At 40.3% G+C, this 21,938-nt stretch overlaps 1 protein-coding gene across 24 annotated transcripts in view; it reads right to left on the reverse strand.

Moving 5' to 3' along the window:
• Positions 1 to 21,938, reverse strand: part of EPB41L3 (erythrocyte membrane protein band 4.1 like 3) — a 236,230-nt gene that overhangs the window by 97,521 nt on the left and 116,771 nt on the right. For 16 of the 24 annotated variants that reach the window (XM_058556647.1, XM_058556658.1, XM_058556650.1 and 13 more), the window contains one exon: positions 3,910 to 4,041. The exons of 4 other annotated variants lie outside the window; for them this stretch is intronic. The gene's annotated coding sequence lies outside the window, so the exon portion shown is untranslated. Of the gene's footprint in view, positions 1 to 3,909; positions 4,049 to 21,938 lie in introns of all 24 variants that reach the window. 4 more of the 24 variants (XM_058556648.1, XM_058556672.1, XM_058556649.1 and 1 more) reach the window with 1 other exon arrangement.

Below are 21,938 nucleotides of genomic sequence, written 5' to 3' on the forward strand. Positions count from 1 at the left end.
TTGTATCCTTATGCTAGAAAGTGTTGAGTCTACATAAAAACTGGTGGAGGAGGAGGAAAGGTGGTAGCATTGTGTAATTTAGAGCCTATAATCAAATTCTACCTTTTACAAGGGGGAAGATTAATTTTAATAATCAATGCAATTCAATAAACTTATTGAGTACCAAATATAAGTCAGCACTGCACATGGTTTAGAAACAGAGATAAGTATATTGTAACCCTCCTCCTCATGCCAAGGAGCTCATAGTCTGTGGCAGAAATGGACTCTCCCCAGATTCCATTTTCTCTATCTTACTTTCAGTAACTGAACCTTCAGTTTCAGCTGGTACTCCTCCACCCAGCTTGAGACCACAATGAGTTGTGGCCAGTGAGACAACAGAGAAAACAGATTCAATGTTTAGGTCATCTTCACAAAGACAAAGCCACTTGCCCTAGATTTTGCTTTCCCGTTGGCTGGAAAATGATGACTGAGGTGGTCGCCGTAGGCTCAGCCACAGAGGCCCCAAGTTCAGGAGGATGCCAAAGCCCCCTCCAGCCTGAGTCCCTGGATGACCTCATGGGGCACAGCCCACCTGCTCTGGCCTGTTACATGAGGCAGAATTCAACTTCTGTCTTGTTTGAACCCCAGCATACTAGTCCACGCCCAATTTAATACACATTCTACAGACTAAAATTCTACCAAAATATAGTCACACTCTAGTGGTTCCCATCTTACTAAAACAAAGTAGCCTTACCCTGATCTCACATCCTCCATCAGCTACTACCATATTTCTCTACTTTCCACTCATAACTTCTCATAAAAATTTTTTGTTGACCCTTACTGTCTTCTACTTCCTCACTTCTTCTTTTTCTGCAACCACTCCAGTCTGACTCCATTGGGGTGCCTGTTGTGGATGATGCAGTGGACTATCCACTCTTGTCTGTTCTCGTCTCATCTGACCTTTTAGCAGCCTCAACTCGGTGATGAGACTTTCCTTATCAACATGTTTCCCCTCTTGAGATTCAGAACACACCACACACCACACCCTCCTGCTTTTCTCCTAGCTTTGGCTGCTCCTTCCCATTCTCTTTTACAGGCTACTCCTTACCCAATCTCTAAATGTGGAAATGTCCTAGGAGACTCAATTCTAGGCCCTCTTCTCTTCTCTCTTTACATTTTCTCCCCAGCTTGTGATATCATTCTCAGGGCTTTAAATACTTCCTATAAGCCAATAGCTCACATATTCATATTTCTAGCCCAAACCTCTGTTCTGAGCCTTAAAACTCAACTGCCCAGTTGCCATTCCTCACTGATACCTCACAAGTATCTCTGGATTTTTCTCTCCCAAATCTGTTCCTCTCCTCCCTCATCTTCCTCACTTCAATAAATGGCAATGCTCTTCCTTCAAGCCAGAATTCTAGAAGTCACCCTTGACATCTTCCTTTCTCTTACCTTCCTTACCTAATATACAACAGAGAGTTTTGCAAAATATATAATTTTGCCAATACATATCTAAATATACATAAAAATATTTATTTCCAAAATATATCTTAAATTGGTACTCTGCCACTATGCAAGCTATCATTTCTTTCCTGAACCTTTGATAATCTCCTTTTCCCTGCCTCTATTCTTGCCCATCTCTGTCTATTCTGTCTGATCTTCACAAAACATAAATCTAGTCCAATCACTCACTTTAATAGCTTCCCAATGTGCTTGAATTAAAATCTAAACTCAATTATCAGGGCCTTCAAGCATAAGCCTAGGCCTCAACCCCCCATCCACACCCAGCGGCACTGCCTATCCCTCTAGCCCACTATGATCCAGCCATGTGATCTCCTTTCAGTTTCTAAACCACGTCAAGGTTTTCTGCCTCCAGGTGTTTTAGACACGCTGTCCTCCGCAAGAGCGTTTTTTCCTCTGCTCTTCAAGTGGCAGACTCCCCATTCCTCAAGTGTTGCTGAAGAGCCTTTCCCTTTTCACAGTTATTCTAATTGTGCTTTATTGTTTCATTCCTATAATTCATCAAATTTTAAAATTATTCAACCCTTCCTCAACCTCCTTCCCATATACTTAAGGGTGGGAATCATGGGTCTTTATACCCCAATATACCCAGTACCAACACAATACCCAGAACATAGTTAGGTATTTCAATAATTATTTGATGAATGACTAAATAATAAAATCAACCCCATTTATTATCGTATCTATATATTTGAAGGTGTAATAACTCTTCCTTATAGCCTTTAACCACTGTAAGATCTCCCTTAAGTGGATAAACAGTAGGTATTTCTACATTTTCATGGAAAACAGAACTCAGTTAAACTTTCAGAACCGAAATTTCCCTTCAAGGTAGTAGACACTATTGGTCTGTTCACAGTATAATGCTTTTATCAGTAACCAGAGGGTTTTCCAAAAACACAAGAAGAAAATGTTTAGGTGGTTTAGAGAATCTCTATAAAAGAGTAACCGAAAAATCACTAGATCATGAATTTAAAAAGTAAAACATATATGACACTGGAAAAAGCATATTTTAAAAAGATGCTTAATTTTTCCTAGACAAGATAGTTCTTGCATATAAATCATATTATTAAAAAAATTTTGGATACCTTCAATATCTTCTATTTCCTATGAATATCATATTTAGGATTCTGTTATTATTATGTGTTTGAGCAAATAATAGCTATAACTTAATAATTAGATATCAAAACTGTTAAAGAAGCAGAAAACCAGGATCATATCTCAAAATATAAACATTTCAGTGCATTTCACTTTAAAATCTATGTATAATCCTTATAGATATAATACATGAAAATAATCACCAGCAAGTAAGTTGCCATGTGTGATCCTGGGTGACTAACTTAATTTTTTTAGTCTTCTAAAAAAAGCTAACAGCTCTGTCCCCACTTTCACCATCTTCTTCCAACTTCCTTACTACTTAAACATAAGGAGTTTTTACACAAATGTAGTTGTAGTATATACATCTCATATCAATGCACCCTAAACTTTAAAAGGTTGTCAAATACGTGTTAAAATAGGAATCTTTCTAAACACATGACATTAGCTCCTAGACTCTTTATACATGAAATAGAAAGGAAAAATTAGTAAAGGAATATCCCAATTTTGAGTTTCAGTGTTATTATTCTAGTCATGTAACCATTTTGCACCTGTTTTTGTCTTTAACTCCATGACTCTTCCCTAAGGCAGAGAGCCAGCTATACAAAAGCAGAAAAAAATGTGACGTGCATAGAGCCCATCAACCACCTATCAACTATTTAAATAATAAAATAATCCACCATTATTTTCTACCTAAGAATATACCATATAATACCTTACCTGTCATACAACACATAAACCACAGAACTTCAAACCTCAAATAAACTCCTATGCCCTTGTCAAATATTTCCTAGATATATTATTTTTCCCAGCACTATATGCATAATACAATGAAAATCATTGCTGTTTTTTGACTAATTTTAATAAAATAAAACTTTCATTGCTGTTGAGAGATAGTAAAGTAATAAACCTTAAAAATGTAAGACTTTTTAATTCTGGAACCTCACTAGAATCAATATTTAATTCCACATATCTGAAAGGGCCTAAGTTCATATTGTACCTACAAGTAAACAGTACTGACAGCCTAGATCAGTAAATTCAATTTCAACACTTTTTTTAAATAGTCTTCTTCCCTACCCACATGCCAATATAAGCAAGCAATAAACTGATTTTTAAATGGCAAACAATTAAAATCATAAGCATCTAAATACAGTACTTCTAACTTTAACTCTTTATTTTAATAATTTTATAGTGTGCACCTCCAATCTTATACCCAAATGCCAAAACATTTTTTTTAAACTAGATTTTCATGATATTTACATTGCTTTGGTTTGCTTTTTCTTATAGTTATTCCTTGCTTTCTTGGATAACACTTACCACTTAAAATCGCACATTTTCCTTTCCAAGTCACTAAAAATGACTATTTTCCAATGCTTCCTTCTCTTCTCCTGATATATTCTCTTTGGACTAAACATAGGTGTCACTTATTTCAGTTACTGGAAGTAAACACTATTGCCTGCAATCCAAACAGAAAGCGATATAAAATGCTTATGCTTAGCTTTGGCTTAAACTGTGTCCTTTCTTTATATGAAATACATCTTATTAATTGTGTTCTGCTTAGGCTAAAAAGGTTTAGATTCCTAGAAACTCCAAAGCCTGTAAGTTGGGGTAAGGACATTCATTAAGTATGCTGCAGTGATGGCAAGAGGACTCCTTCATCCTTTCAAGAAACACAGAATGTATTTCCTTATGCCTCTCTCAGGGACATATTTATTAAATGACTACCAAAAGAAATGGAAATGAGCTTCAATGGAGGCATCGAGCAGGTGTAAATGACATCATACTCACAATTTCCAATTCATTTCATCTATAAACAAAATGGTCATTGTCATGAGTTTCAGGCTTGTTCCTTTTCAGCTCTAATTTTTTATTCCATAGAAGCAAGAAAAAAGTCAATTTATCCTCATCTTTTCCACTTTTTAGAAGTAGCAACTCTAAAATCTCCATCTCCTGACTAAATGACTGCTAAATTAGCTTCTCTATTCGAATTTACCTACCTCTCTTGCTGATACAAAAATTCAGTGGTATTTTACTAAAAGACAAACTTGCGACTTAGTGCAGGAAAACGCTTCATATACATCTCTGTCATTTACATATAAAATAAGATTCCTACAGAATAACAAAGTTCTTCATAAAAGAAAAACCCTTCATACGATTTACCAGCCCACAGGGATGTAGGACTACCACCGACATATTTTTTTTAAAAACAAGCTTTTCTTTTTCTTTTATATTTCAAATATAAGTTTATAGGAGAAGAGAGGCTAATAGACCTATATACACTCAGCTTAAGTATTTGTGACTACTGAATACTATCCACCAGTCCACTAAAAACCATCAGTTTCAAGCAAACTAACACTCCCTGGCCCCTCGACTGGATGCCTCCTATTTGCATTAAAAGAAAAAACAAAAAACCTAGTATCATTCATCTTAAAAAAAACATAAGGAACCAAATCATCCTGCTCTTGGTCTCACATTCCACTCACCCCCATTTCTACCCCTACTTCTTTCCTATTCTTCACAGCCATGCTTCTGGAAAGAATTTTCTTCCCATGCTGTCACCACATCCTCCTTCCCACTCAATTATGCAGCATATCCCCCATTATTCTACCAAACCTTGCTAAGGTTACCAATGACCTCCCTATAAGCCAATGCGTCCTATCTGACACTGGGCTATATTCCTTCTCATCTTTGAATTCTCTGTGTTTTTGATGCTCTCTTGATTTTCCTTACACCTCTTCTGGCTACTCTTTCTCATTTCCCTTTGCCTCTTCAGAGTCCATTTCTCATATTCTATTTCTGACTTGGCAGTTCTTTAGGAGTCAGTTGTACTCCTCAAACCCTCTTTCTTGAAGAGCTCTTCCACTTTGTTTCAAATATAAAGACAATTCCAAATTATAAGTTCCTCAATTTGTGACCTCTCTGAGCTTTAGGCCAGCCCTGGTGGGCTCGTGGTTAAGATTCGGCGCTCTTATCACTGAGACCCGGGTTTGTTTCCCAGTCAGGGAACCACACCCCCTGTCTGTGGGTTGTCATATTGTGGCGCTGCATGTTGCTGTGATGCTGAAAGCTGTGCCACTGGTATTTCAAACACCAGCAGGGTCACCCATGGTGGACAGGTTTCAGTGGAGCTTCCAGACTAAGACAGACTAGGAAGAAGGACCTGGCCACCCACTCCCGAAAAAATCGGCCATGGAAACCCTATGAATAGCAGTGGAGCATTGTCAGATATAGCGCCGGAAGGTGAGAGGATGGCGCAGAAAGATGGAACAGGGTTCCACTCTGCTGACACAGGGTCACTAGGAGTCGGAATTGACTTGATGGCACTACCAACAACTGAGCTTTAGATCCATATACACAACTCTACTTCTCACCTCTCTTACCTGGCTATCTCAGAGGCATCTAAAACTGAAGATTTCTCCATCCAAACCCTTGATACCCCCATCCTCCCAGTCCCCCAATCTGCTCTACTTCAGTCTTCCCCATTTCAGTAGGTGGGCTGCCATCTGTCCAGCTGCAGGGATCGGGACACCACCTCTCTCCTTACTCCTAACTCAATCCACTTCGTATCTGTCAATTTCACCTCTTGAGTTGTGTTGAAAGAAAGAAGGAAGACAGGAGAAAGTTCTAGGCAGAGATTACCAATCAGGCAAAAGCAAAACAGTGTGAAAAATCGTGTGCACTTACTTGGGTGAGGGCATGTAGCCAGCTGTGGCTGGAACACAGGGGGTGTGTGGGGAGTGATGAGAGGCAATGAGATGAGCCAGGTAGAAGTCACATCTTGCAAGGCCATCTGGACCTCACTAAGGAGACTTCATCTCATTACACAGAGACCTCTCTGGCAGCCACAAGGATGACTTACATCAGAAGGGTCAGCTGGACTTTTCCATTGTTTTGGCTCAAAATTAGACCAAATTAATAGACCATGAAGGCCCTGATGGGACAGCAGTGAACCAGTTACTCCTCAAAGCACAAACAGTGGAATTCAGCCCTGGTCATTATGAAATATCTTTGAAAACTTGATAATAAAGAATTGAGACGGTAAGTGTTTGTGACCAGCAGGCAGGGACAATTCTGATAGTTTTTTTCAAATAAGCTTTTTGGCCATACTGATTTCAAATCTTATAAGCCAATATACCAACTCCAATGGAGTACGCTGACTTTAAGATTATAGAAGAAGCAGAAAGCTGGAATTTTTATGTAGACAACATGACAATCCAAAAATTACTTTCATAATGACCATGGTAAACCTGCAGGGGATTACCAAGATCCATCAATATGGAGACAAAGATTTCATAACAGCATTGCACATCTACAATTCTGTGCTCAGAATTTAAAAAGGTAAACAAGACAAAAACAAGTAAATAAGGGCATAGTCACCTGCGTCAAGGACTGTGTATTCTGACAGATTAACCTGAGAAGCAAACCCACACTGCACCCATGGTGCGAGAACTAAGACCAGAGGAGGGGGCTTTCAGCAAGTCTGCGAGGGCAGGGAGGGCTTCCACAGGGATAATCCTTGTTTGATGGAGAAATAATCACTAACCTTCAGTCCCAAGTTAAATGACTAGTTTTAAGCTTTAGATGCAACTAAAAATCACAGGTGACTTCAGGAAGATAAAAGGGAAATCAGGCATAAATACAAGCAAGGGGAGGCACAGGATGGGCAGAACCCTGATGGGGCAGGAGGATGAGAACCAGCCTCAACTCTGCCACGTGCTCTGTGACCTCGATGGAACGTGGCTTCCCATTCTGTTCTAAGAGTCTGAAATTCTAGGATTCCTGAGGACCAGAGACACAGCTGTATTAACAGCATGAAATCTAAGGACACTTTGTCCTCTGAGTGAAGTAAAGACAGATACTAACTGATCTTCCTGACCACCTGCAAGGGCAGAAAGCACCTGGAGCAGACAGTCGCCAGCCCTCTAGCGAGAAAGCCGACCTCCCATCACCGCCGGCACCATTAGCTAGTGGGTCTACTAAGGTTTTATTTAATTCACAGAAGCAATGTTTTACCCAGATAATCTGAAAAAGCTGAAGGAAACACTGTTTAGTTTATGTAATACACTGGAAAAAACCTAGTTTATTTTCAGTAAGCTTTTAGCTTTTCTTTTTAATCTCAAAAATGTTTGGATCTATGTGTGAGCAGAAAAATTAACAAATACAGTTTAGAACATAGACAGACATGGTGAGTATGAGTATGTAAGTGTCTACCTTATCAATATGTATTCATATTTCCAAATCCAACTGGTGCCAAATACCAGGGTATAAAATTCCACATACCTTTGAAATACCAAGACTATTTGGTTGTTCCTATAAGCCCCCTAAAGACATTTCAATAAACCAAGGAAGCGGCTGGTTCTCCCTCTGGAAGAATGGGGGACTTATGTTAGTGATGGACTTGAATAGAGTTCAGTGACAGCACTAACAGTAGGGAAGGCAGGGTTCCTGAGGGGACAAAACTACTTGCAAATTAAGCCTGTAGAGAGAGAGAGACTGGCAGAAGAACCAACACAAGTTCTGTTCTAGGACATTTGCATTATAATTACTCTGTTAAAAGCAAAGAAGTTTCCAAAATGGGATTCCTGAACTCCAGAGGTTGGGGAAGGGAACTAAGGGTCTGAGAGTTTCTTCTGACGTTTTAAAGGAAAGTGTACGTTCAGCAATGGCAGGGCTGCACACACTAACCAAGTTTCTTTGCTTTTGGTTGGAAATGTACAGTTAAGGTTAGAAATACAGGCTACATCATTTCTTCATTCGTCACTACACTCCTTCAACAAACATCTCCTGAATAGCTGTTCTGAGGCCAGGGGATACATCAGATAAAGACACACAAGTCTCTGCTCTAGTGGAGCCTACATTCTAGTTGAAGGAGAAAAAGAAAGAAAAAATGTCAGCTACAGGTAGATGTTATTAGAAATCCAATCTCAAGTAGATGGGTGGCTGCTTACATTGAGTGGTTAGGGAGGGCTTCTCCAAGGAGGGGATATTTGAGCAGACATTCAAATATGGCGAACAGTGCCATGTAAAGATACAAGAGGAGTTGGGATAATACCTTCCAGGAAGGCTAGTTCCCAGGCTCAAGGAGGAAATGAGCTTGGTGTGGTCAAGGACTGAAAAGAAGGGGGAGGTAGCTGGGACCCAGGAGGTGTGGGGAAGAATGGTACAAGATGAAGGAGAAGATGGGAGCGGGGTCACATCCTGTGGGTCTTGGTAAGCCAGTTCATGAAGCTGGATTTTATTTGAAACGCAACGGAGCATTTTAAAGTGAGGAATGATAGGGTCTTATTGATGCTTTTAAAAGACCACTCTGGCTTCTGAGTGGAGGAGCAAGGGTTGGAGGAGGGAGAGCGGTTAGCAGGCCATGGCCACAGTCCAGGTGAGAGAAGACACCAGAGCAGGCAGGAGGAGAGGAGAGGGAGGGGAGTGGGCCCTTCCAGTGCCATCAGAAGCTCTGATCAGAGCTTTGCGAAGATTGGAAATGGATCGAGCTGGTAGGCAAACTTGCTTACTAATGTTAGGTCTCTTATAAACATAGGGATCCCTAGAGATGAGAAGACTGCAAATGATGCCTTCTCCAATCGGCAGGGAGCCCACCGACAAACAAACGTCGCCTTCCAACCGTCATTCTCCCAGGTGGTGCTCTGTCACCTTTAACACAGGAAATCATCAAGGAACCCGACATCAACAGCAACCATTCTTAAAAACATCTCATTCAGATGAAAAGCAATGCTTGGCTTTATTTATAAAGAACATATTTTTGTGGTCTAAGTGACAGATCCAGACTTCCAAAAAAAAGCAAGCAGACTAACATGAAAAGCTGTGGCCTTCTGGTATAGAATGTGTTTCTAGACTTCATCTGAGAACCTAACTAATGGCTAACTGGCATCTGACCTATAGGCTTGTTTCACACATCATCTGCCAGAGAATTTTAGTCCCCACGAAATTTTATCAGGATTACCACCACTCAGATGCTATCATTATTGGTAATTGCATAAGTGCTAGTCAAGTTTCCACACAGTCCACACAAGAATCCTGCTGGTGCTATGAAACGGTTTTATTTAAATGTCTAAGTGGTGCACACATGAATCTATCTTGCCCTGGGCTGGATTTAGAAAGAACCACCTCTAAAAAAGACACAGGGCAGTGCTTCCCCACAAAATATTTACATGTTTTCATTTTGACTTTTTATGTATGATTCAATATACAGCAAAAATACTTTAAAGAGCTATTCTTGGGATCGGAAAGTGCCAAATGTATATATTTATTTTCAAGAGTTAACACAAATACCTGAATTTGTGTATTGTTAACACAAATACCTGATAGCTATGTTTATAGCAGTTGTTAGTGTTCCCCACCATTGAAACCGAGTTCAGAATTGACTATGACTTGATTTCCCTTAGCCAAAGGCACTGCCACAATACTCTTGAAGTTTCAAGCAAAAAATTAAATCAAAAGGGAAATTTCAGAGCACCAATGAAATACATAAGAAAGAATAAGGTGTTCAATCCTTATGTCAAACTGAATCCTGGAAAGCGTAAGAAAATAAGCTAAATATAGCAACCAATCTTTCCATTTTCTGTTAACCATAAATCACTCTTGCTAAGGAAGAAACTGTCATTATGCCTTCAATGTATAGATCATAATTCAAACAGTATATTTCCTTCTTAACTACACTCCCCACAAATATTACAAAATACTGCCTTAGTATTATGAACTTATGGTGAAATAACCATAAGTTCACCCCCAACCACCGTGAAGTGCATGTCACCCCCACAGGACAGAGGAGGACAGTGAGTTTAGTGCATAACTTGCCTAAGGTCCTATAACAATAAGCACAGAGCCAACAATTACATCTGAGTTTCTCCCTCCAATAACAGAGCTCTTTCTTCCACACAAGTTCTGCACGTTGAGTTCACCAATAAAATCTGTTCTTAACTCCTTATTCCTCTTTTGGAACTGGAAAACTTTTCAAAGTTACTGTTTTCTATGATCATCTATAACTCCATATTTTTAATATGCTACCTTACTCTTCTACTTGACACAAGTCAAACGTTAGTAAATTCAAACTTCTATAAAATTATATTTTGTTCTAAAGACTATTGTCACTACTACTTACTTATCTTTAAAATATATATACATAAAACATCATGATACTAGTTTATTCCTTTATAAAAAGAGGTTTCTAATCTAGAGTGAACCTTCAGGATTCTGTCCACTGCCATTTTATTCCCGGAAAACAAACAAAAATTACCACTGTTGTTTCTAGAGAAAATACGAACGGTACTGATTCGGCTTCTAGATTCTCAACAATTTATGACTCTCCACTGATTGTGGCTTTAAGCCTCAAAAGGACAAGCCTAAACCGCAGTCAGTTCCAACTTTGAAAGTGTTATTAGTGGAGGGCCTCAAACTGACAAGAAGCCAGTAACATATGTTTCAAGTCATACATGTCCAACTCCACTGTTTAAAATTTTCAAGAATTCCATGGCTAAAATCAAAAGAGGAGAGAAAAGGAGATACCATATTTCCTCTATCTTCTTGGCCAATTCCATTTCTCAGAAGAACTTATTAGCAAAAAGATATCTTTGGCACCTCAATGCAGGAGCATATTTTTCTCTTACCTAACATCTGACTCTGCATCTGTGAGAAGTGAGATGTGAACAGAGAGAGTGAATAAATTAACACAGTTGGACTGTACAGTCATTTACACCCATAAGAGCTCTCCGGCTCTTTCTGGAACAGGTCTCTCTCCCACAGAGCCATACATTTTAAAAATAGGGGAAAGCTTGTGGCTAAAACTTCCAACCTTTGCACCTTAGTGAGGGGCAATCTGCCCTCTGATATCTGGGGATATCTGGCCGAGAATCCATGATTCCAGTTTCTCTTTATCGGTGTCAATACTACAACGTTGAGGACAACAAGAACAAGAAGAATGGCTGTCTCATAAAGACCCCTTGGGGGCTGGCCCAGTGGCGTAGCAGTTAAGTTCGCGTGCTCTGCTTTGGCAGCCCAGGATTTGCAGGTTTGGAATCCCAGGCACAGACCAACACATGGCTTATCAACCCATGCTGTGGTGGCGTCCCATATACAAAACAGAGGAAGATGGGCACAGATGTTAGTCAGGACCAATCTTCCTCACCAAAAAAAAAAAAAAAAAAAGACCCTAGAACAAATACCTGTGTTCTCATTCTCTGTCTGTCCAGGAAAATGTTGCATATAAATAGAGGATTAACAAATAAATGAATGAAAAGTTTGTGTTTCTGAGTCTCAGGAATACAAGATAGTACAGCAGGTCTCACTCATACCTAGGATCTCTGTGAATTCAGATGAACAGCCGAACACAGATCTGGCCTGTTCATCCTCTGTAACTGCACCCAGGTGTCAAGGCTCTTCTCTCTGTGATTAGCTCCTAACAGCAAGCTTCATGCAGGTACCCAAAACTAATCACCAGAAGGACATCTAGTGAGAACGAGAAAGCAAGCAAAAGGAGAAACAGACCTTTCAAGGACCCAGGAAGGTAAGCTGACTGCAAATATTTGCCTTTTTTTTTTTTTTTTTGCTATTGCTCAGAGTTTTTGTTTTGCTTTTTTTTTATTTTTATTTTTTTATTTTTCCCCCCAAAGCCCCAGTAGATAGTTGTATGTCATAGGTGCACATCCTTCTAGTTGCTGCATGTGGGACTCGGCCTCAGCATGGCCGGAGAAGTGGTGCGTCGGTGCGCGCCCAGGATCCGAACCCGGGCCCCCAGCAGCGGAGCACACGCACTTAACCGCTAAGCCACGGGGCCGGCCCAAATATTTGCCTTTTAAAGGAGTTCCAGGTAGTGAGTCCTCAAGACTCACACACCAAGAATGACGTTTGACCAAATCAATAAAGAAATACAAAAAAGGCACTTCTATTACTTACTAAGAAAAAGAAATTGAATATATGGGAAAATTCCAGGCATTCTATTATTGCTTCCATTTAATACTTACAAAATCATACAAAGTAACCATTATTGGTAGCCTAGTGGTCATTCAATATATAAATGATGAATTTATATATTCATCAAATGATGAAATCTATCAGACTCATTTAACATAAGTGTGCCCTAAGTCACGTTTACAAAGGATGTCTTGGGAAATCAGATCCAATTCAGGCTGACCCTGAGTCCCTCGGCTGTCTTGTGGTATACTGCGCTGAAAGAAACAAACACAAATTAATAGCTCTCAACTCTACCCACATAGAATGTGCTATATTTGATCAGTTTCCCTTTTTAATCCTGACATTTTCTAGGTCGTTTCTGTATTCCAAAACCAAATTAACAGAATTTGGTTTTTCCCACAGTTCCATATCATGGAGTCTTTGCCTCCCCACAATTAATTAACTAAGCGTTCACAACTCTTATCACAACCTTTACAGTGAGAGGAAATGGGAGTTCCTCTAGCGTTCTGGATCTTTTTATTTAGACCTTGGGGTTTTGACAGGCTGTTGAATTTTTTCATCCTTCAATACAAATGTGAGGCCAAGCATTTAATTAATTATTTGTTTGACTGTAATGCATCAGCTTTTATCTCTATGCTAGTAATGGATGAAGACTACAAAGAATGTTCTTAAAAGATCTCAACTGGTACAAAATGAGCTGCTTGAAAATAGTGCCCCATCAAGTTCTCTGATGGTGCTAAGAGGATCCCTACTCCAGGGCTGTTCACTGCAAGGGTTCTCCATCTGCACCTCAAATCCTCTGTAATGAAAAGCTTTAGGAGTCTTGCTCAGCCACTGTCTTCCCTCCTCCCTGTGAGGTGAGGTTGGAGGTGCCTTCAGATATTCTGATTATGAGGGTTGAATTTCCCACACAGTGTACTAAAAAAATCACTGAATGGCTACAGGTGTGATGTCATTCTTTTTCTCTAAGAGGCAACTAAGCCAATAAACAGCTCTTTCAATTTTTAAATCCCCCTATTTCCAGTTCAATGGGAATTAACTTCAAACTCTACAGACAAGAATCAATTTGAATAAAAACTGAAAGGCTGAAATGAAGTTCATCTTAAAATATTTTTATAGGTTTTTTTATGGCCTAGGTTTTTTTTTTTCTTTTAATTTTTTATTTATTTCCCTCAAAGCCCCAGTAGACAGTTGTATGTCGTAGCTGCACAACCTTCTAGTTGCTGTATGTGGGACGCGCCCTCAGCATGGCCAGAGAAGCAGCGTGTCAGTGCACACCTGGGATCCGAACCCGGGCCACCAGCAGCGGAGCTTGAGCACTTAACCGCTAAGCCACGGGGCCGGCCCTGGCCTAGGTTTTTAAAAGAGGTTTAATCACAGTAAAACCTGCTTCACTTCCTATGTCGATAAATTTTTTAATTACTGTACTTTTCACAATGAAATTAGTTTTAAATCCTTTAACTTCTCTATTTGAAATGAAAGCAAAATAAATCTGTCTACCTGGAAGCTTTCTGTGTAGTTAAAGAACCCACACTAATTCCTTACTTTAAAACTCTTCTGCTCAGAGGGGTCCTCAAACAGGCAGAGAAAGGGAGTCTGCTCCCCCAAACTAGACTTTGCCAGAGTCAGGCTGAGAAGAAGAGAAATGTAGCAAAACAAGGGTACAAAAGCAAAACAGACCAATAAGAAGAGAGGGGGATGCTGGTCCTAATACATTTACCAAGAAGGAGTCACACAGGGTTAGGACAGAATGAGAGCTCCCCAGACTCCCACTGGTGTTTCTGATCTAGAGTAGGAAAAATGAAGGGACAGAGGAAGTAGACTAAACTGTTCCCCAAGAGCAGGGAGCTAATGCTTTCTGATGGAAGGGATGGGCTATCACAGAGGCCATGCAGTTGGAGAGGGTAGCGTCCCCAGGAACCCTGGAGAGGCTGCGGAGTAAGCCTGGGGTTTTCAACATGCAGACTCATCAAGAGAAGACATAGCTAAGTGATCAACCGAAATGTTGAGTGATTATCTCTGGATGGTTGGCTCTCTCCCTTTTTCAGATTTTCTACAAAAGTATTATTTTTATAATCAGAAGAAAACAAATTAACAAAATATTTTTTCTTAAAGATGTATTTGTCACTTCTTTAAAATACTTTCAGCTAAGTGACAAACTAACAAAAACTTCTACACACTCCACATTAAGTCCCTTCAGTGAATCCTGCAGCTCTATCATCAAAATACGTCCCGAGTGTGAGCACTTCACACCTCTACCACTGCCCGCCACACCTTCACCTCTACCACTGCCACCTCACCCAGCCCATTATCCTCGCCTGCCTAGTTACTCCAGTATCCTCCTAACTGGTCTCCTTGCCTTGGCTCTTGCACTCTCTATAGTGTGTACCACACAACAGCCAAGTCAATCCTTTTGGAATATAAATCAAATCATGTCATTCTTCATTCAAAATTCTCTAACGACTCTGCATCTCACTAAGAGTAAATTCCAAAGTCCTTATATCTTGCCTCAAAGAATGCTCCACAAATGCTCCCTCGTCTTCTACTTCTCTCCCACTTACCCACTCTGGCCAGCCTCAACGACTTCTCTACCATTCCTCTGAAACAGCAGGACGCTCCCACCCACGGCCTTCACACTTGCTATTCCAGCCTGGAATGTTCTTCTCCTCTGGCTCATTCCCCCGCTTCATTCATGTCTTTGCTCAAATTTACCTTCTCACGGGGGGCCTCCCTGTCAACCCCCTCCAGTTTCTAGCCCTCTCTTACTTTGCTTTTTACCTGTCTCCTCCCACTAGAGGCTCCAAACCCCATGAGGGCAGGGATTATTCTCTGATATATTCACTGCTACATCCCTCTTGTCTAGAATAGCGTTTGGCACAGAGCAGGTGTTCAACGAATAGTCGTTGAATGTATGGACTCGCTTTGAGTCTTCCGGTTCTTGAACAGTGAGTGTCAGGCACTTAACAGGCATTCATCAGGGTATGTTTGCTGAATCAGGACACCCATCTGCTAAATTCCTGAAATGCTGTTTTTAATTGTGTTGTCCATTTCTAGTTAATTTCTAGGCAAAATGGCACTATTATAGACATGTTTATCGAAATTCTTAGAATCATTTTTCATAGGAGACAGCCCAACCTAGTGAAAAGAGCGTGGGCATCGATGTCAGGCAGATAAGAGCTGAAATTCTAGCTATACCACCCATTAATTGTGTGTGCTTGGGCAGCGTGACCTCACAAATCTCAGGTTCTTCATCTTTAAATGAGCCAACATCTACCTCAGAAGGTTACTGTGAGGACTAGAGATGATGCATATAAAACATATGGCGTGTAGCAGATCCTCAATAAACTATAGCTATTACTATTGTTGTTGTTGTTTTTCTTATTAATTTCTCAGAACGTTCTTAAGAAATTAACCAATGTGAACTATTCTTTAATAGAACACGAGGTGGGACAAAAGTCTAGATTTAAAGAAGTCTTGGTCCACCAAAGGAGAAAGGCATATCCGGGTCTCCAGATCCTAGGCCTTAAGAACTGCCGCAGCTCATGCTCCTTGAGTCCACCTCTAAGGACGGCCCCCAGATGCATGGAACCTGCAGGGCAGTTTGAATACTGGGGCTGAATAAGGCCCAGCCCCAGCGCACCCTGGGAGCAGCTGGGATTAAAAGTGCTTGTACACTAATATGTTACCCCCATCTCACGCAGAATGCACCAGCTCCACCAACTGTCTGAAAGAGGAGCACGCCATTCTGTGTAAAATCAAAAAGGCAAAAAGTGTCTATTATCCAGAAAAGCACTTTAAACAACGACCCATCCATCCCACGTCCTGACCTCAAGTCCCTTATAGTATCTCCCTTCTGATGAGGCTTTGCTCATCACAAGCTCATATACTCCTCATCCAAGCTCAGAAAAAACCACAGAGCAACCAAAGGACATGGAAAACATCAGTATGAGATCCAAGAAGCATAATATAACCTACCTAGCTTATACTTAGCATTAAACAATTCGGGATGAGCCTCGTCTCTCTTAAAAGAGAATAACAATAAAAGACAAAAGGACATTATTAAGATATTTTGAGAGACACTAATAAGCACCATTAATGGCTTTTGCCAATTGGTATCAGTCACTGATCTCCTATAAAAATGTTAAAACGTAACAGATTACGTCAAATTTTAGCTCTGTCACTTACCAGCTCTGTTAATTGGAGTAAGTTACTTAAACTCTCTAAAAATGAATTTGTATCAATTATAAATTATAGATAAAATACATCTTCTTACAATTGTCATAAATTAAGTAAAATAATGCACATAGAGTAGCATTTAATATAGCACAACACACACAGGAGGCACTCAATAAATGGGTCATCATTATTTTTAAACCAGTGGAGCAATTCCTCTCGTTACTATCTCAAGGCTAAAATTTACTCCAATAGGAGTGAGGAAAAAAGAATGAACATTTTGTTAAAATCCAATGATGATTTGGGCAAAGTTCATTAAAACTTATGAAATATCATCTCCTCCTTTAGAGCTTTATAGGCCTTAAGGATTGCTAGTGCTAATATAATCATAATTAATAAACCAAATTAAGGGATAGGTTGAACTCTCTCCTTGCCACTCTGTCAGAAAAATCAGAGCAGCATCTATCACTTCTGCACACTTGTCATTTCCAGTAACGTGCTTACATGAACTTGCTAAAAATCTGAGCTTGGGAGATAATTATCTTACCCTAGGACTCTCTCAGGAGGAAAATAAGAAGAAAGAGTTCAGACAAAAGTTACATGGGACAATGATGCCTTTGGTTAGCCAGGAAGACAATGAAAATAAAGTTTCTGGGTATCAAGGAACTGCAGTTATAAAACCATAATTACTAAAGCCTAATTCTTATCTGATCCTTTAAGTATTTTGTCTTCTTCATTTAACTTCCAGGAAGCATGATAAAACAACAAAAAAATCATACTCCACTTTCCAAGCTATATTCTCCCCCTTTGATGGAGAAAAAGAGAAAAACTAACTACAGTATAATTTTTATATTAACATTATCCAATACAGCAGAAGATATACCTCCCACTGAAATATCTTCTGTTTATTCAAAACTTTTGCAAAGTATTCCTGATTCCATCTTTCTTTTGTCCACATATTCCCTCATTCTTCATCGCCATGTATCTGCTCCTTACATGTAAAAGCATCTAATAAGAATCACAGCTATTTGATGTGTCCATTTCCTAAGTCAGATAGCAAGACACAGACCAGTTAAGCAAAGATTACATGGAAATATAAAAAAAGCACACTGTGCTTAATAGTGAAAACTCTCATATAAAGGTCACAGAGACCAATCTAGAAAAGGCCACATTTCAGAGTCCAGTCAGGCAAACACACTTGAAGATGTTAAAAGTGACAATTTGATAATACAATCAGAGGCCAGCAATGCTAAGAAATTCTTCATCAACATTCAGACTGGTTTTGCATTTGCCTGACAGGATGCTTTAACTCTGAGCAGAGAAAATAAACTAGAGGACACTTCAGGAGGCCAGCTCCAGGGACAGGAGGGCTCAGGTCCTCACCAGACCCAAACAACCCCCCAAACTCCTGCAGTGAGCATTCATTTCCTTCAGTTGAGGACTGAGTCTTAAAGGACCACACCAAGGCGTCCACTCCTGGTGACACGTTGACAGGTTAGTCCATCCGAGTCCTGGCAGCTGCCTAGGAGAGCGGGGATCTGAAGGAAGAGCATTCGACGTGGTAGAAGAAAGAAACGGCTGGAAATGTAAATGGGAGTGAAGACGTGAATCTTCCTTTCACGGTTTGCTACCTTAGAATCACACTAATCTAAAAGGAAGCAAAGGAGATCACAAAGTTAAGTCTGCAGGCCCCAACTGGACACGCTTAAACCAGAGGTACTGGCTCACACAACAGAACTGTGGGATTGGCTTCAAATTGCTCTGCTTATCTTCTTTTCCAAAGCACTTGTAATAAATTGCTACTAACAGGATTTTTGTTGTTTGGCTATTATTCTGCTTTGTTTCAGTATGTAAGGTAATTATTCTAATCATTTTCTTCATAATCCCCCTTCATTCATAACCATTCACTCATTTAACCTGTCATTCAAAAACATTTATATGCTATATGCTGGATCCCAAGGATACGAGACTCTGATCTTGTCTTTGATTTGGACTACTTTTGATTTTTACCATTCAACAACATGTGATGCACCATAATCATTAAAGTAGCTAAATACATACAAACAGGTGCCTCACAGCTAAACATCCACCCAGGCCCAGGTCAGGAGGTACCTGTACTCCTGGAACACACACTCTCACCTCATACTACAGATGCAATATTTTAATATGGAAATCAGAGAAAGCTGGCACTGCAGTTACTTGTTTTAAAATAATATTTGAGAGCTTTTACTTCTGAAAAAGAACTCTTCTCGCATCAGTGAAGTCATTAATGTGATATGACTACGTATGTAGTGTCTAATTTCGTTATAAGACTAGTTTTGGGGATCTAAGGAATACCGGCATCTGTAGGCTAACCGGTCTACCAACAGGCCCCCATGTCGTGTGGACCAGGGAGGGACATGAGTTGACACACCATGTTTAGTAATGGTGATAAGAGGTCCTAGAGGTCCCAGCTTTCTTCCTTAGGGACCCAGGTGAAGCATCATCCCTTACACAAAACCAAGCCCCAGTGCCAGGCAGTTGGGGAGCTCAGGAGCCCAAATTCTTAGAACGTCGGCCACTCTGCCCTGCCTTTACCCAGTGCCCAGCCAGACCATGGGTTCTTCTTTTGTTTTTTTTGTATTTTATTTTATTCTTTTTGTTTTTTTTGGTGAGGAAGGTTAGCCCTGAGCTAACATCTGTTGCCAATCCTCTTTTTGCTGAGGAAGATTGGCCCTGGGCTAACATCCATGCCCATCTTCCTCTACATTATATGTAGGATGCCTGCCACAGCAAGGCTTGACAAGCGGTGTGTAGGTCCACACCCGGGATCCAAACCTGTGATCCCGGGGCCACCAAAGTGGAGTGTGCTAACTTAACCACTATGCCACCAGGCTGGCCCCCATGGGCTCTTCTTAAGCAGGGAATGAGCAGTTTTTAGCTTTCTATCCCAGTGCCTAGCACATAGTTTACATATTTGTTCAATAAATGTATGCTGAATAAACTAACTTAGTCGTTGTTTTATTTTAAAGTATACCTCATCACCCTCAAATTTTATCAGATAAAAATTATTAAATTTTTATCAACACTTTTTACTTGAATGCTAGTTCCATTCACTTATTCATTTAGGAAAGGAATAAATAAGGGACAAAAAATTCACTGTAGGCATCAATCTCCTAAAAAAAGAAGAGTGTCTAAAATAACCATACGTGTGTGTTGTCTTTTATTCAAGTGAGCAATAATTTAGCTCCACAACCAGTCAGCATTCCAGAAGTTCTGGGATACCTGTCATACATTGAAAGTAGAAAGAACTGAGTAATCTATTTTCACCAAAGACCTCCGTTCTCAATACCCAGAGGCAGACAGTGGATTACCATCCACACACCTCCCACTTCTTCTTGCCTGCAGTGGGACCTTGTGGTAAATGTGGCTTCCATTATAAGAGAAGGAGGAAAAACAGAAAGTTATGTGAAATTCAAGTGAATTAATGTGACTTCTCTCCAATATCTCCTTAGAAAAACTGAGTGGAAGAGATGTAAGAGACAGTTAAAGGAATTGAGACCTACCTTTTCTTTTAATAGCTGTGTTTTTTTATATATATACCCAACCTTCCCTTACTTGTAGGGGTAATCAAAGGCTCCAATTTTGGGTTATTCCTTCTTTAAAGAGAGGGTACTTGGCTTTGGCCCAGATTTATGGTTGTTTTGCCCTTTTTTTTTTTTTTTTACAATGATTCTTATAAAATCAAGATAATTTTTGGTCAAATATGTAATATATATTTCACAATACTAAATTAAAGATTTTTAGAGTTTCTTTTCTTCTCTACATTTACCATATAAAACACTGAGAGTAATATTCAAAGCAGTGACTCCCACTGCTCACTCTTCAAGGACCTTCAACATCCCAACCTTCCAGACTCACACAGAACCCTTCCTGGGCAGGAATGTATGCCAAGAACAGGACTGAACAATCACAGAGGACTGTCTGGCTAGAGATCAAGAATGTATGAAAATTAGCCTGTACTCAAACCATTTCAAACACTTGCCTATTGTGAATAAAGTAATACTTGAGATAGCTTTCAATAAGACAAGGAGATCAGGCAGAGTCAGAACCTTCTTTCTGGTCAAATTCAGCAATACAAGAAAATAGGTTTGGAAGAATTGAGGGCTAGACTGCATTATATTGCCCAGTTGGTGGTTCCTTTAACTAACACAGCACTATGTGTTAATGCTGGGGTCACAATGATGAACACAAAAGACATGGATATAAATTCTCACCCTCAAAGGTCTCACAGTCTAGAGAGAACACAGACAAGCAAATAGTTCTAAAACAGAGCTGAGAAATGCCAAGAGATGGGGAAGTCCTGGATGCTACAAGACGTAGAGAGGGGCACTCAAGCTAGACTGGGGATATCAGGAATTCCTTTCAAGAGAAAGTGAAAACTGAGACCCAAAGAAGACAGCAAGTGAAGAAAGACTGGGTTTGTGCAGGGGGTCAGGGGTGGTAAGACAGAGGAGGCTAAAGGGGCAATGACGCATTAGATCACAAAGGGAGCTCATAAACGCATATCAGGAGTAACCAAAGGCAATTCAGAGGTCTTGAGCCTTGGAGTAGTAAGGTCCAAGTGGCATGTTAGACACATCCTGGCTAGAGAGCAGAGAATGGATTAGGGAGTAAACCTGGGGTTGAAAGTAAAGAAAGGAAGACCAGTGAGGAATGCGTTTTGATGACCCTGGGGAGAGAAGAGAGCCTGGATAATTATCATGTCGTGGAATGGAGAAGAATTTTTGGGAGGCAGGGAGAATGAGGATCTTTAGCTCTCCCCATTATCTCCATCATTTACAACTCCCACCATAAGCCATGTCCCTCCCCATCCCCCTAAAATAATCATCTAAGGTAAAAATGGCTGACTATGCAAATGCAGGTGCAAGACAAATTCTCTGGTTCTCCACTGCCAAACAGCCGACCTGGCTATGCCTCACCTACGTAAAAATGCTGGAGCCATCAGTGAGGGGACAGCACGTATTCCACAGAGAGGGAACCCACAGAATATGGTGGGTCGAGGAAAAGGGCATCGAGCAGGGCGCCTGGGCGTCAGTGGATGGTGCGTGCAATTCTCTCGGCTGGGGAAGGTGGCTGCAGTAGTTAACAGTGCTCTCTCCCAAGGAGTTCTGCTTCTCCTCTTTCTAGGCACACAGTAGGATCACATGTCCTTGTCAGTCTGGGCCCCTTGGTTATTACCATGAGCAAAGACCCCTTGTCAAACCACA

This window comes from Diceros bicornis, chromosome 16, assembly GCF_020826845.1.
Source record: "Diceros bicornis minor isolate mBicDic1 chromosome 16, mDicBic1.mat.cur, whole genome shotgun sequence".
Classification (NCBI taxonomy): domain Eukaryota; kingdom Metazoa; phylum Chordata; class Mammalia; order Perissodactyla; family Rhinocerotidae; genus Diceros; species Diceros bicornis.